Genomic DNA, 17621 nt, shown 5'->3' on the forward strand with positions numbered 1-17621 from the left:
GCTCCTCCCTAAGGGGCTTGAATAAGAGGTGGCCTTTTCATTTTGTGAGCCTGAGCTCCTCTCTTATGTAGAGAACATTTAGCTCAGAGCTTCCACTTTATGAGTATTCAATGTGTGCTGTGTGCGGAATTGACTTGTTTTGAGATTCATTTGCCCTGGGGAACTGTTGGTGTTCCTGGGCCTGGGCTTAATGGGTGACCTTGCTGGCCTCAGAGAGAGGGGGTGGGCCCTTTTGTAATCTCTTGGTCCGTGATTCATTTTCCATATCTGGATGAGAAGTTAACCTCCTCTCACCCACTGACCTGCTAAGCAGGAGACTTCTCTTTATCCATCTCCTGTTCTGTGCTTTTTTTTTTTTTTAATGATTAAAAAAACGTACTCATTAAGCCGGGTGTGGTGGCACACGCCTTTAATCCCAGCACTCGGGAGGCAGAGGCAGGCGGATCGCTGTGAGTTCGAGGCCAGCCTGGTCTACAAAGCGAGTCCAGGACAGCCAAGGCTACACAGAGAAACCCTGTCTCAAAAAACCAAAAAACAAACAACAAAAAAAAACCAACAAAAAACGTTGTACTCGTATAGGTGTTTTGCCTGTTTGTGTGTCTGTGTGTGCCTAGTGCCAGAAGAGGAGGGTATAGGTCCCCTTGAAATAGGGTTACAGAGGCTTCTAAGTAGCATGTGGGTGCTGGAAACTGAACCCAGAATTCCTGGAAGAGCAGCCAGTGGTTTTGGTTTTTGGTTTTTGGTTGGTTTTCTCCTCCTCCTCCTCCTCCTCCTTCTCTTCCTCCTCCTCTTCCTCCTCCTCCTCCTCGTCATCCTCCTCCTCCTCCTCCTCCTCCTCCTCCTCCTCCTTCTTCTTCTTCTTCTCCGTGGCTCCAGTGGACATCTCCTTTATATGCATTTTATACATATTTTTTATTATAACTTATTTACCTCTCAATTGTTCTCCCCTTGCTTGTGTCTTCCTGTTCCCACCCTTCCTCCCTTTCCCACTCTATTCCCCTCCCTTAGACCTGTGACTGGTGGGGTCCTCCTTCCCCTCCGTCTGACCAAAGCCTATCAGGCCTCATCTGGATAGCCTGCATCCCCTTCCTCTGTGCTCCCACAGGGCCTCTCCGCCTAGGGGCAGTGATCAGATCAAGGGCACCAGAGTTCGTGTCAGAGGCAGTCCCTGCTCTCCTCTCCTCTTCTCCATGTGGAGAGTGAGCTGTCCATTGGCTACATCTGAGCAGGGGGTCTAGGTTCTCTGCTCACAATGTCCTTGGTTGGTGCATCAGTTTGTGCAGGGCCCCCTGGGTGCAGATCCACCAGCCTTCATAGTCTCCTTGTGAGGTTTCTGACACCTGCCCCACTCACTGCATCCTCCATCTCTTCTGTACAACTCACAGCTCTTAACCAAGAGTCGAGCTTTGAGTCTTAGTATCTGTCCCGATCCCCTGTTGGGTAGAGTCTCTCAAAGGACATCTATGTTGGGCCAACATCCACTTATAAGTAAGTTTGTACCATGTGTGTCTTTCTGAGTCTGGGTTACATCACTCAGGATGATCATCTCTAGTTCCATCCATTCGCCTGTGAATTTCAAGATTTCCTTGTTTTTGATAGCTGAATAGTAAGTATCCCATTGTGTAAATGTACCATACTTTCTTTATCCATTCTTCAGTTGAGGGACATCTAGGTTGTTTCCAGTTTCTGGCTATTATGAATATAGCTGCTATGAACACAGTTGAGCAAATGTCCTTGTATGGTGGAGCATCTTTCAGGTATATGCCCAGGAGTGGTATAGCTGGGTCTTGAGGGAGCACTATTTCCAATTTTCTGAGAAAATGCCAGATCAATTTCCAAAGTGGTTGTACAAGTTTGCACTCCCAACCAGCAATGGAGGAGTGTTCCCCACCAGCATGTGCTGTCACTTGAGTTTTTGTCTTAACCATTCTGATGGGTATAAGATGGCATCTCAGAGTCATTTTGATTTGCATTTCCCTAATGACTAAGGATGTTGATATTCCTCTGTTGAGAATTCTCTGTATAGCTCTGTATCCTATTTTTAAATTGGGATTTTTGGTTTGGTGGTGTTTAATTCTTGAGTTCATGATATATTTTGGATATTAGCCCTCTGTCGGACAGCCAGTGGTCTTACTGAGCCAGCTCCCCAGTTCTTGAGCCTCCTTGTGCATTTATGCTGGAGATGGACTGAGTAATTCTTACCTTAAACTCTCAGAGCAAGTCTGTAACTATCCTGGTAGGAATAAGGATATTTGAATTTCTATCTCCCCTGTTGCCTGTCAGACTTTGGCCTGGGAATCTCATGCTGTAAAAAGAAGGCTGAAACCTGGTGCTAGCCAGACTCAGACACCTGAGATTTCACACACTTACAAGACAGCTTGTTAAATCACCTTTAAGGAGAGGCCAGAGCAGAGACAGTCATGGGTCAGGGATAGACACCATCACACCTGGGCTGCAGTTATTTAGTTAAGCATGCCTTGGCCCTGTACTTGAACCTAAAGCTCCTGTCAGGACCCCCAAGATGGGCTTGGACGTGGTGGGGTCACTGGATCTCTTTGCTGTTCTTCTATAGTGTGACAGCACGGAGTGAATCTGTTTTCTCTGCTTTGTACTGTTTGCCCTTTTAATTGGCTTATTGAGGGTAAGTGGCCAAGTGCCTGGCTGGTTGGGAACGCCAGAGCACAGGCGTTGGCACTAATAACTCTGCTAACAAATCTTATTTGAAAACAACTATAACAGCAAACACTCAACACTTCCCTGGGTGAGCCCCTAATCTTACCTTGTCTGCTGAGCACAGTGAGAAATGCGACAGTCAGCAGACGAGTGGGCCCTTACTTCTGCAACTTACAAGTGGTGTGGTTTTGCAAACTGGGCAGCTTCTGCAGTTAGGCAAATAGTTTGCATCTGCAGAGCAGGACCTGGGAGGTCTTTCCAATTCAGGTCTAGAAATGACTATGGCTTGTTTTAGAGCTTGACATTTTCTGATCAGGGGAAAGTTTATGGGAAATTTGGTGATGACTATGAGACCCCCCCACCCCCTGTCATGTTGTTGAGTTAGGACAAACTTTGCTTTCAATGACTAGAATAACAATAAAATGCCACTTCTGAGATGATGTTACAGAAAGGACCATGATTTCTTCTTTTTTTTTTTCTGTCTGTGTCTCTCAAAGTCAGCTCCACTCACTGCTACTTCAAAATACTATAAATTAGGTGACATAAAGCAAGAAGCATTTATTTCTCACAGTTGTGTAGGACTGGGAAGTCCAAAATCAAGGCATACCGGTTAAGGGTCAGTGAGGTCTGGCAGTTCCCCTCCCCCACTGTCTTTATGCTCTGAGACAGGAAGCCTGCTCTCTGGGCATTCTTCATTAATTAAGCTCTGATATGACATTATATAATATTAATGTGCCATCATCCTAGGGGGTTTACTGTTGGGAGTATGCAAAAATTAGGTCCCCACTATTCTCCGAGCATTGTTTGTAGGTGTAACCAGCTACTATCTTGACCATTAACTACCCAAAGCGCCTCAAGGCCAGCAGCTGACGTCTCTGATCACCAGCTATTGAGCACCCCTGCCATCTGTGAGTGAGTTTGGGAGTGGATTCACCCACAAGCTGAACCCTGTGGCTACTGTAGCTCTGACAAACTATTGGTTGCACTTGTGAGACCAGGAGCCAAGAGCCCAGCTGAGCTGAACTTGAGGCCAAGCCTGTTTACTATTTTCAACCACCATTCCCAGATAAATTGTTACATAGACGTGTGTAATACACCTGTCCAAATTCACAGAGTGTGCGTGTAAAAATAAACCTGAAGTGCAAAGTTTATACTTTGCCCCAATAAATGATTTTTATTTTCTATGTAATTATGTGAGAGAAAAGCTATGATTACAATTTGATGAATATTGTCTATAGTTATAAACACAGAACCTGACTACAAATGCACGAGAGTTCTTTTTACTAAAAGGTAATTTTCAGAGACTTATCTTTCTCTTAGGTATATGAATGGTTTAAATAATCTGTACTGCCTGCATGTCTGCTGCCTGGGAAGTTCTGAAGAGGACATCAGATTTTCTGGAAGTAGAGTCTGGGTGCTGATAGCCACCATGTGGGTGCTGATAGCCACCATGTGGGTGCTGATAGCCACCATGTGGGTGCTAGGAACTCAACCCAGGTCCTTGGCAAGAGCAAGAAGTATTCATAACTACTGAGCCATCTCTCTAGCTCCTAAAATTTATATTTCAAATGGTAATTAAATGGGGTAAAAGATGTGATTGAATGCAGTCATCATTTAGATTGGAAACAGTTTCAATGTTTATCAACAGAAAAATGAACTAAGGGCAAGAGAAATGCATCCTAGAAAATCTTGTGCAATTTGTAAAAGGTTTCTAAAACTAATTGTTACATGAAGAGAAATTCCTCAAACCCCAAATGTTTCCAGTTATGTAAAAAGAACCACACAAAACCAAAGCGCAGTCTCATCATGAAAACATGGAAAGGTCTGAAAGACAGAGAAGGACGGCACAGAGTGAGTAAGCATGGAGGGTTTTTTTTTTTTTTTTTACCTTCTGTTTCTATGCTTCTGTAATTTCTCTTTTTATGCAGTGAGAATTTATGAATGTGTTTTTATGTTTCTACAAAAAGATGACCTTGCTTTTCTGGAATCATTTAGTGTAGGGTTTATTTAGCTGCAGGATTGGTACCAAGATGGTGATGCAACATCAGCCAGCCAGAAGAGGTGGAACTTGCACCGCCATGGTCTGCAGATATGACTCGCTAAAATCTTTAGATTTTATTTGTGTGTGTGTGTGTGTGTGTGTGTGTGTGTGTGTGTGTGTGTGTGTGTTTACAGATACTCACAGAGGTCAGTAGAGAATAATCAGATACCCAGAACTGGAGTGTACTGCCTAATGTGGATATGTGGATGCTGGGAAGTGATCTAGGGTCCTCTGGAAGAGCAGCAAGTGCTCTTAACTGCTCAACTATCTCTCCAGTATCTGAAATTGGTGCTTTAACAAGAGTAATTCAAGGACAGTGAGATAGCTCAGTAGGTAAAAGACTTGCTGAACAAGTGTGAAATTCAGAGCTCAATACCCAGAACCCACTTAAAAGTAGAACACCACCACCACCACCACCTCCACCATCACCACCATCACCACCATCACCACCACCACCATCACCACCACCATCACCACCACCATCACCACCACCTCCACCATCACCATCACCTCCACCATCACCACCACCTCCACCATCACCACCATCACCACCACCACCACCACCATCACCACCATCACCACCACCACCACCACCACCACCACCACCACCATCACCACCATCACCACCACCACCACCACCATCACCACCACCTCCACCACCTCCACCATCACCACCATCACCACCATCACCACCACCTCCACCATCACCACCATCACCACCACCACCACCACCACCACCATCACCTCCACCTCCACCACCGCCACCACCAATAACAACAAAACCAACAAAATTACAATTCAAAGACAGAATGACAGTAAAACTTGGAAAAAAGAGAGGTGGGGGAGGAGGGAAGATAGAGAGAGGAGGAGGGGAAAGTGTGCTAAGATGGCTTGGGGGGTCCAAGAAAGGCTTCCTGGGTCAAGCAGAAAATCAGCCCCAGGCAGAGATAGAACTGTAAGCCAAGTTGTTTCGTCTGGGTGTCCTCATTGGAGACATTTCTAAAAGATAGAGAAACCTGTGCATGTATCTTCCTCTCAAAGTTCCCAGGGCCCCACAAATATACTGTTTTTCTCCATATTCTTGGATTTAGTGCATGGCCCAGCTACTGCCCCTGTATTCCTGCTGACACAACCCCAGCGAATGCATAACAGGTGCCGTGTGTTCTGGTTGAAATCCAGTTTGTCCCATCTGAATCTCTGATTGAAGATCCGTTGTCACTACAGCAGTGTTAGTGGTGGTGGTGGGGCTGCTTCAGGAGGTGATTGAGTCCTTAAAAGGGATTGATAGTCTTCTCGGGAGCTAGAGGCAGTTTCAGTAAAGTCTGCCCCTTGCGTGTTCCCTCTTCCCCAGAGTCTGCAGTCTTTCTGCTTCTCCGTACACAAAGCCTTCCTCAAACACGGAGCAGATTTTCGTACCAGGCCCTTAGATCCATTGGTTTCCCGACAGAGGAGCCAAAATCAACTTTCATTCCTTATGAATCACCTTGTCTCAGGAGCAGCCAGCCAGCCATTGGCATCTATAAGAAATTGGTTTCAAGATGCCCTCCCAACCCACACACAAATCCACGCTCAAGTGTCAGGTATAAATGAGCAGTGTTTTCATATAACCCATGTCTGTGGATTACTTAAAATGCCTAATGCAGTAAAATGCTGTGCTGTTCGCACAGTGTGGCTGTTCTCCACAGGGAATAATGACCACTGATGAAAAGGTCTATGTATGTTCAGTATAGATGCTTTCCCATCAAGTATTTTCTTGTACGTGCAGAAGGCTGACTGTATTCCATTATAGCAGTGTGTAAAGAACTCTGCAGCCGGGAATAGTGAGACACACGCACATGTACTGTGTGTAAAAATAGATGTTTTCTTTGTGCTAGTCTTGAGTCAGGTCTGCTGTATCTTTTTTGGTGTGCACAACATGGAACTCGTTTCAGGCAGATCTGGGGATGTCTTGCCTGGAAAACTAGGGAAGGCAGTGCCAGCAGGTCTATGAACCTAGAAACAGGTGCCTGGAAGCTTCCAGAAGTAGGCAGCTAATGCTCTCCAATTCCTTCTCATGAATAATTTACTGCAGTCTTTCTCTGCAGACTGCTTCTTGCTGCTTCCCAGGACACAGGGTCAAAAGCAGGTAGCCCACAGTTTTCCAGTTACAGCTTTTATAGCCCAGGAAGGACAAGACATCTTAGGTCTTAGATTCAGGTTCAAGTCTCAGGAGAGACCATTTGCTTGGCCAGGCTAGGTCAGATGACTGTTCCCAGTACAGTCAGCTAAGGCTGGGCAGACGGGCTCTCTGGGCAAATATGGCTATTGGTTCCATGTTGGTAGATTTAAATAAAAAAAAAATTGAATGAGGGAAAGTTAGGGCTGGTCTCATGCTCCAACAGTTATCCCTTGTATCCCTGGGCCAATTAAGTGATGAGCTGTGGTTAGTACAAATAAATATGAAGTTTTGTGTGTGTGTGTGTGTGTGTGTGTGTGTGTGTGTGTGTGTGTGTGAAGTACTATAATTTAACATAGAAATATTGATGTGGTTTTAAAGAAACAAATAGTTTTGAGTTTTGTATGGCATATGTACTTCCAAAGACGATGAAGAGGTTCATAAAAAGAATGAGCGAAGGCAGTCGAGGCTGCTCAGGGTACACACAGTTTTGAGTGATGGGGATTGAGATTAGGTGGTTAGGTTGGTCCCTTGTCATGTTGCTGTGAGAAAATGCCTGACAAAAGCAAGTGAAAGGAAAGAGCTCGTTGAGGGGGGATGGTGGGGCAGCAGGACAGTGGCTGGATGAGCGCCTTGCATCCTCAGTGGGGCCGGGAAGTGCACTGCACTGAGTGCTGCAGTTAGCACAGTTAGCGCGCTCTTCTTTACCCTCCTGGACCCCAGGAAAGTCTGCTGCTCACATGTAGAGTGGATCTTCTTCCCTTGTGCAACCTAATCTAGACAATTCTTCACAGACACACTTTTAGGTTTAGTTCTGTGGTGATTCAGAATCTCCCCTAGTTGACAATCGAGAGTAACCGTTACACAGTAAAGGATAAACTTCAACTGAAAGGAAGTAAACACAAAAATACACAATGAAAGGAGAAAGTGGGCGTGTTCTGGGGGTCACACAGCTTTGGGTTTGGCTCCTGTGGTTTAATACTATCACTTGGAAATTGACAGTAATAGAGCTGGTGTGTAGTGGGCTGCTGCTGCTGCTGCTGCTGCTGCTGATGGTGATGGTGCATGTGCTGTGTACAGCGTTCACCTCGTGCTTGTTAAATGCTGTCAAGTGTCACTTTAGGGAGCCACTCTGGTTTCAGTAAGACTGACTTTATTGCTGGAGAGTTAGACACATCACCCAGACCAGGCTACCCATATAACACCCGAGTCAAAGATATTTCTGTTGGAAATTGTGGCAGTTCATATACAAGCCTATGACACATCTAACACTAACGAGGGCTTCTTTGCATGTGATGGTTTGTGTACGCCCCAGACTGCCCAGTCAGGTAGAACAGTCTACCTGGCCACAGATAGGAGGAGGGAAAGTTCCCCCACCAGGTAAATGGGAGGTACTCACACTACACAAAAGGATGTCTCAGAGTAATGTTGACACAGAGGGAAAAAGAGCTAAGAAGGGTATAACCAACTCATGAAGTACCTGGGGCCCTCGATCCAGCCATGACTAATGCTATTGAATTACCTCCCAATTTTAAAAAATCAATCATGTTATCAAATATTGTTGAAAAACATAGTCTTCCACTACCAAGAAGAGACTTGATACCCTATGAGCATATACAGGGGGAGGAGGTCCCCCTCAGGAACAGTCATAGGGGAAGGGAGTAAGGGGAAAATGGGAGGGAGGGAGGAATGGGAGGATACAAGGGATGGGATAACAATTGAAACGTAATATGAATAAATCAATAAAATATATTTTTAAAAAGATAATTTTCCATGGCTTCCTCCTGCTCTTGTTCATGTTGTCGGACAAGAACACAGGCCCCATCCCTACTCTTTGGCTTGAGCCATTTCACATACCTGGTAAGCAATTGTGAGGAATAAAATGGCTTCTTCCTCCAGGACAAAAAGCAAACTTACTTTCTTGTTTTGAAATACACTGCTTTGTACATTTTTTAAAAATTAAAAATAAAGTTATTTTAATACAGTACATTCCGACCATGGTTTCGCCTCCCTCGTCTCCTCCCAGATCCTCTCCACCTAAGCGGACTTCCTCACTGCTTGCTGTGTTTGCGAAATGAGATGGGTTTCATAAGCTAAGCCTGCTGCAACGAAGACTAAGGAAGTTGCAACGAAGACAGCTGTGTGAACATTGTCCATCTGGGCCATGTTATTTCATCTTGCAAGACTCAGCATGGCCCAAAGTGAAAGCTGATGCCAGGCTGCATGTGCCATGAATAGCAAGGTCATTAGCCATTGCTCATTGGCCATTGCTCATTGATCAGGATCTGCTACCAGCACCCTTAAAACAATTACAGACTCGCTGGTTTGCTTTAAGTGTGGTGTAATAAAACACCAGACCTGGCACCCTTCACCTATTTTTGTTTATATTTTCTAAGATTTATTTCATGTGTGTGTGTGAGTGTGTTGCCTGTATGTATGTGCACCAAGCACATGCCTGCTGCCTTTGAAAATTAGAATCAGGGGTCAGGGTTCTGGAACTGGAGTCATGGATGGTTGTGAGACACCCTGTAGGTGCTCTGAACTGAAACGGGCTCTCTGCAAGATCAACATGTGCTCTTCACTGCTGAGTCAACTTTCTAGCACTCATTTTTGTTTCCTAGGCGGTGAGGAGTTGAAGTCCTTTTGCTTACAACAGAGACATTCTAACAAGTGATCTCCCTTATCCACTGAGAGAGTGCATGTGAAAACACCCACCATTGCTTCTCAAGTGGACTTGACCTCATAATGGATTGTTTTACTAAATAGCTGCATCGAGGCTTAATGGATGTATGACCCCCCCAGTCATATTTAAAGTGTACGGTCTGGTCAGTTTGACACCCGTGACACAATCAAGTTGATAAAGAAATTGCATTTTAATCATAGTTATTTTTTATTTTTAAGACAGGGTCTCATTAGGTCAGGCTAGCCTCAACCTGAGAGAAATACATCTGCATCTGTTTCCTGGATATTGGGATTAAAGGTGTGCCAACACACCTGACATCTTTAACCTTTATAACAGGACTGTTCAAACCAACACCCTGGTGGAGGAAACCAAATGCTCACACACCCTCTACACCACATCAACATTCAGCCAGTTTTCTTTCATTTACAACTTTCCTACACTTTAATTTTGCTGGAATATTTTAAAGTAAATTCCATATGCAACATTATTTTACATGTAAATCCTTAAGCCTATATCTTCAATAAAGACTTATTTTTTTTTACTTCAATGTGATTATAGTAGTAGTATCAGCTCAAAAGAACAAAAATAAACCCCACAATAATTTTAAACTACCTTTTTTTTTTTTAAAGGCAGTCTCTGGCATTGGCTGTAAAAATGTCTTCCATTGTTTTAACACATCAAGGTTCAAGCCAAGTCTGCCGATTGCATCTGATTGATGAGTCCCTTAAGAGTCTTTTCATCAGCTGCTGGAGAGGTGGCTCATTGGCTAGAGTATTTGCTGCTACTGCAGAGGACTCCAGTTTGGTTCTCAGACTCTACATGGTGGCTCACCATCACTCATAATTCCAGTTCTGGCAATCCAGTACCCTTGAGGGCACCAGATGTACACATGCCACATATACGTTCACATATTCTCAGTAGATCTTTTTTTTTTTTTAAAGACCATCTTTTAATTTGTTAACATTTTCCCCCACTTACCATTTCCCCCTGTGGTACTGGGGATTGAACTCAGGGGCCTTGAGCCTGCTAGGCTTGCATTCTATCTGTAAGATATATCCCCCCCCCACCCCTTTTAATCAACTTATTGATTGATAAAATTTATCTATGTAACCCAGAGTGGCTTCATCATTTCATTTTAGTCTCCTATGCTTGAGATTGTAAATGTGCGTCCCTTTCTTTCTGTGCTGGTGTTTACTGGGTCTCTTCTTGGCGGGAACTTTTCTGGGGGTGATGTGGACTTGTTGCATCGTGTCTCGAGGTGTATAGTACCCTGTTGCCCTTGGATTACGATGATAAGATTGCTCGCTCACTACTGAGGATGAGAAAGGCAAGGCCTTCTGAGCACCCCAGCCAAAATATTGATCCTTCTGTCCTGAGGAGCAGCGTCACCAAAGAACATCCACCATCAGGCAAGGTTACTCTGTGTGTGTGTGTGATGGGTGAGACACAAAGTAACGCCAAGCACACACAGTAACCACTGTTCCAGCTGTAAATCCCTGTCTTGCCTTCAGAGGGTGGCTGCTGCTTCTCCATAATCTACAGCTTTAGCTCCATTTAATCCCTTCTGCCTTTCAGGTGGTGGTGTACACCTTTAATCCCAGCACTCGGGAGGCAGAGGCAGGTGGAGCTCTGTGAGTTCGAGCCCAGCCTGGTCTACAAAGAGAGTTTCAGGCTACACAGAAATCCTGTCTCAAGGAGGAAAAAGATTTTAAAGTAGGGACACAACTCAGTGTAATTAGGTAGAGGGCGAATTACAGAAGTGGTAGCCATCTCTGACCCTTATAAAACTGGATGTATACTCCAGTTACTGAAGCCTCTTTACAATAGTCCTAACCCCAATAGTTAGTTGTTTCAGTTTTCTAAGGGTGTTCTGAAGTGCAAACTATGCTACAAAGTGGGAGGGTTAAGCAGTAGTCTCTTAGTGTCCTATGGTTCTAGATGATAGAATCCCAAGGTAGAAGCCGTGCCCTGCCGAGGGCTGGGAAGCGCCCTCACCACCAGCTTTTGATAGTTTGAAGTCTGCCTCGCGGTTTGCAATAATTCTCAATGCTGTCTCCACCTTATGGTCTCATGGCATTGGCCTTGCATCTGCTTTCTCTAAGTTTGCCCTTTTATAAGAACACCAGTCATACTGGATTGAAACCCTCCTGAATGGCCTCATCAAAACTAGACTACCACCAGCCAAGGACAATATAGGCAGTAAACTTCAAACCCCTACCCAGATCTAGCCGATGGACAAGACATTCTCCACCGTTGAGTGGAGAGTGGGGTCTGACTTTCATGCGAACTCTGGTGCCCCATTTTTGACCACGTCCCCTTGATGAGGAGGCCTGGTGGCACTCAGAGGAAGGATAGCAGGCTACCAAGAAGAGACTTGATACCCTATGAACATATACAAGGGAAGGAGGTCCCCCTCAGTCACAGTCATATGGGAGGGGAGTAGGGGGAAAGCGGGAGGGAGGGAGGAATGGGAGGATACAAGGGAGGGGATAACAATTGAGATGTAATATGAATAAATTAATAAAATATTTTTAAAAAACCAAAACCCCAAAAACAAACAAACAACAACAACAACAAAAACAAAAACAAAAAACAAAACTAGACTACCTCTGTAAAGATCCCATATTCAAATCCTATATTCTGAAGTACTGGTTGGTAGGACTTCAACAAATGCCTTTATGGGGACATAATTCCTTCCTTAATTTATAACCATTAGAATCTTTGTAGTTGATGTCCATAGCCACCATTCTGAAGGCAAGTGATACTTACTATCTTTCTACAGAGATTTTATTTTTAAAGCGAGTCTTTGATCAGTTTTCTGCACTCATATAAACAATTCTGGTGTATGAACTTTTCCTAGGGAGATATGCACAAACGTCTTTTCCTATTAGAGGATACCACCGACAGACAAAGTAATGATTCTACTCAAGTCCAGCTTGGTGAATCAGTGGGCTTATTTGGATTCCTTATGGGAGCATATGCGAGGGACCGCTCACAGGGCCAAAACAAATGCATCACTAGAGTCCCACCCCAGCCCCGATGATAACTTCCCCACAGTTGCAGAGAAGGAGTTCCCTTTTCATGGCTACCCTATGCCCCTATATACTCCAAGACGATTCTCAAGACCTCATACAGCTGGGCTGAGGTAGAATAGAGGTATAGGCGGTGGTTGGTATCAGCTGGGATCTTGGGCGAGTGTCTAATGAACCTTCTCAACACCAACACCTGCTTTCAGTGAGGGGGGGGTGAATGTCTACTGGCTCCTTCTTGGGGATGTCTTGTAGGTACTTATAGCTGCTTTTTAAGATGACAGTGGTGGCAGAGGAGACCAGAATTCCACAGCCCTTAAGTCAACGTGTCTTTAGGCTCATAAGGATAGTTCAATAATTTTAGGAACAGGTCCCAGATTTCCTCTCTTCAGAGGATCTCACTTTGCCTTGAGTGAAGGATTCATCTGAGTTTAACGTCTTAGCTACAATAGAGGATTCAATTAACTTCTGCCTTAATGTCAACCAACCACGAGCCTTGGAAATAAGGCTGGACTGACAATCTTTTCCAGCCAAACTCTGCACGCTCTCTTTGTGAGGGGTTTGTAAATCTTCATATGAACCTGCAGGTAGAAGGACCCCAAACAGTGAGGTTCAGGGAGAGGACCAGGGATAAGAAATACAGAAGACAGATAGCTGGGACCAAGAGGTTCTTGCATAAGCCGATGACTTATGCCAAGCAAGTTTATTAAGCAGCCCAGGTTCTTACCAGACCTCGCCAAATCTGCCCCCTGGGCAAAGACGGAGAACAAGCATTCCCTTTGTCCTTTTCTTGGGGGTTCCGAGAAAGCCTTGGACTGAGCTGGCTCCCAGCAGTTCATCAGGACAGTGAAGACTTGGGATAGCTCTGAAACACAACAGTATTAACTTCACCAATAGAGGTCCAATTCTAATATCCATCATATTAAGTAACTACTCATTAATGTTTAAAAAAATTTCAAGTAATTGCCAGCGAAGGCCTATTAATAATGTTTATTATGATTAGGATGCTTTGAAAGTAGCTGAAGCCCATGGTAGTCATTTGTGGTGTGTGGTACTGGGATTACTTGTTGGCTTTGAGTTCTTGATTATGGCAACTTACTGTCCCTAGAGTACAGATTAGGACTTAACTAGCTCCCTTAGTTTATAGCACACTGTCAGAGCTGAAGTGTTTAAAAGTAAATTGCGGATGTTGCAACCAAGTCACATGTTCTCAGCGCACTTGGAAGAATACGTACTAACTACATGTATATCAGAATATAAAGATCAGGCGTAAAGGTGTGTTTCCTTTATCTGCTATTCCATGACCTTGGACAAAGCAGTTATGTTTTCTGGCTTTCAGTTTTGCTCTCTATAAAATAAAGGTCCCTGTTAGGTGCTCCTTTCAGCTCATGCCATCAGTTATAGAATTCAATTCCAAGACCTAGTATATTCATATTCATATGCATAAAATAAAATAATTCAAGGCAATTCATGATTGCATAAAGAAGTGGTCTGAGGGTGAAATTGGGCTGCCAGGAAAGACATTCTGAGAAGGTGAGGCATAATGAGTCACCAATAAATTATCCCCCCCCCCTGTGTTTTGGGCATTTGGTAATTTTATTGACCTTTAGAATTTGTGATTAGTGAGGAGGTGAAATGTTAGTTTTGCTTGAAGTTGACAACTATTGCAATGTAGACCTGTGTGTTGGCTTCAAGTTCAAGTGTCCTACTAGTATATAGCTTTGTCCCCTTTCCAGTGAAAATTCTGTTAAAATGGCCATTTCCCACAGTAAACTCTGCATAAAGGCAGCATATAACATTGTTTTTAGAAAGCAAAGAGACAAACACATGCTTCTAAGTGGTGTGTGCAAGTGGTTCCGATGTGAAGTGTCCCCATGGGCTCGTGCACTGCACACTTAGTCCCCAGCTGGTGGTGCTCTCAGGAACACTGTGAACCTGTAGGAGGTGAGGCATTGCTTCAGAAAGTGGGCACTAGGTCACTCCCACTTCCTGTTCATTCTCAGCTTCCTGAGATGCCATGTGACCAGCCAGCCTTCTGCTCTTGTCACCATGTCCCTCCCACCTTCTTTCTGACTCATCTTATCCTCCATGGACTCGGCATCCCCATGAACTGTGAGCTAACCAACGCTTATGCCTTATATTGCTTTTGTCAGGACATTTTATCCCGGCAGTAATAAGGAAAAAAAAAAAACTGAGACACTTTGATTGAAGTAGCATTCAAATCACGAACACTGCCTGAAATACTATTTGGGTGAGCCCCAGAGGCATATTTTCTGTGCTTCATTTGACAGCATATGCTTCATGATAGTTTCCGGATTTCCTGCTAGAGAAAGAATGTAACCACTTTCTTTGGTCTGGAAGGACAGCGAATACTGAGAAAGAGAGGTAGGGAAGTCAATTGACATGTTCCTAAGTGCTAAGCAAATGAAGTCAGCCATGAAGCCATTGATAGGACACAAGAAAGAAAGCCTGCAGCCATGAGAGACAGCAGTTTGCCCCTGTGCCAACAGCAGAGGTTCACTGACTCTTACAGTTTGTTTTCATGTAATGTTGGGCATCCAAGATTGTGTGTCATACTGAATATTTGTGATTAATTAGAACGTCGATTGTAAGATGAGCAGCAAATCAATCTGTTCAGTATGGGCATTTGGACATCATCATCATCATCATAATCATCATCATCATTATTATTATATTAAATAGGAACATTAGGCACATCTGAGAATGAAAGCCAGTAAACCTGTAACCAAACACGGAGGGTTCCTTGTAAGTGCAGTATCATTAATCACAACCAGAAGGTAACTGAGTGGAGGGAGGTTCATTGCCCACAGCATGTAAGGAGTCCCCTGAACTAACTCTAAAACTATTACACCTTCCCCTCCACCCCTCCCCTCTCCCTCCCCCAAACAAATCCAGGGATTTTGTTTGTGAAGGCTACACAGATTCATACTGAAAATACATTGGGGCAAGGCATGTTCTCAAGTATGTTCGGTTTAAGGTGTGGATTACAGAGCATGCTTAACAAGGTCTTGTTAATAGTTTTAAGAAGATGGCAGATACACTCCTGGATGTAGAGAAATGTTAATCCAGAACATCGCTGTTCTGGCAGGATATCACATCCAAAGATCTTCTAGGTCTCTGTGATCTGGCTGGAATACAAACACACCCTTAATCCAGGAGACAGAGGCAAACAGATCTGAGTTCAAGGCCAGCCTGGTATAGAGCAAGTATCAGGTAAAGAAAAGCTTAGGTCCAGGTGTGGTGGTATATGCCTTTAATCCCAAATGAAGATAAAGTTAGTTTGTAGAAGGAAGCGCCCATATTTGCAAGTGATGTCTAATTGAATGGCAGAAAAGGTGACAAATCAGAGAAGGTTTGACAGACTAGGATACACCCAACTCTCACGAGAAGAGAGAGGAAAGGGAAGCTACTAGAGACAATTTTACAGAGAGGAGGAGGCAGTTTTACCAGTCCGGTAATAGATGGGTTGCAGAGAGAGAAAAGACTGAACAGGCCAGAAAATGAGAAGCCAGATGATTAGAGCAGATTGCTGAGGTAGTTTGAGGCCAAGCAGAGCAATTCTGGGCTGAAAGAGAAGTCAGATTGAATAAGTCAGCTGGGAGAAGAGTTTGGGCCAGAACAGCAGAGCTGAACCAGGCAGGCCAGAGCCCAGAAAGAACAAGTCAGGGTGAGCTGATTAAGCTGTAAGTCTCAGAGGCTGAAAACGTCTAGGCCTAGGTTAGATTGTGTGGAGGCTAGAAGCTTCCGGGACTAGGCCTAGGCCAGCAGAAGGAGGCAGTAAGCCTCCCAGACAACAATTGAGCCAGGAGACTAAAAGTTACTTTTACACCTGGAGATGATTAGTTCAAGGTCACAGGACACATTGTGTGTAGTGATTTCCTGCAGATGGAAATATTTCCTCCTATCAGGTGAAGGAGCACTTACGAGATTTAGAAAGTAAATAAAACAAGACTCAGGCAGCTGAGGCAGTAGTCACAAGGCTCCTCCCCAGTGTTACATAATCAGTAATAACTGCCTAGGAAAGGATACCCTCCGACCTGTGGAACGGCCTGCAGGTGGGTTCCAGGGCTGCAGGTTTGTTGAGTCATCCCCCAAGCTGGAGTAGGTTGTAATGATGCAGCTGCCAAGTGATCCCTGATCCTAAAGTGACCCCTCACCCGCACTGTGTCAGTAACTCTAAAACTCGAGACGTCACTGAGCTAGACTTAAATGGAATTATTCCATCGGTCTCCTGTCCTCACCCTGTGTGTCGTGAGTAGGCATTTGTTCCTATCTCCCCAAGGCAAAGTCACACAACGTAGCATAAGTCTAAAAGGTTAAAGTGGTGAACAGAAACACGTCCAAGCATGCTTAGCTTGAGTTAGAAAGATGGCAGCAAGAATATTTGATGGGTGTGGCCATCTGTTTCCCAAAATGTTTTAGCTGACGCCTTGAAGCATTGTTAATAAAGGGTTCTTGCCTCACTTAGCTGCTAGCAAAACCTCTTGCAGGAATGTAAGATTATATAGTTATTTGAGATTTTTGGCTCTTATTTCCCTTATAAATGAATAGATGAAGATATTTTCATCCATCCAATAGGAATGTTGTGTCAAGTGAGAAAAAAAATGGCTTATAAGGTGTGCAAATACATTTAATTAAGGTTGGTTCTTATGTGTATTCTTTCCTGAAAGCCTTCACACCATCGGTGATAAAGGTCAAATCCAGCCCACAAATCCCTTTTTATGGCAGCCTTTGTCTGAAGTGTCAGCATTCGCCCTTGAGCTGAGGCCCTGAGCGGCTCAGCTGGTCCCTGCGTGCTGTTTTCCGCCTCGCTCTCTGGCTGACCCCTGAGACATCCACATGTACGGGGGCAGGATGCAGGATGCAGGAAGTTCAGTTGACCCTCAATACTAAGTGCTGTGTTCCCAATCTTCTTGTATCAGACTCTGTTCTGTGGTGAGAACTGGACAGTACCGAGTCTAGAGAGTCCACGGATACATGGGCGTGTACCGGAAGGACTGCAGCCAGGCAACGGGGCAA

This window comes from Acomys minous (genome assembly GCF_964271855.1).
Source record: "Acomys minous genome assembly, chromosome: 19".
In the NCBI taxonomy this organism is placed as follows: domain Eukaryota; kingdom Metazoa; phylum Chordata; class Mammalia; order Rodentia; family Muridae; genus Acomys; species Acomys minous.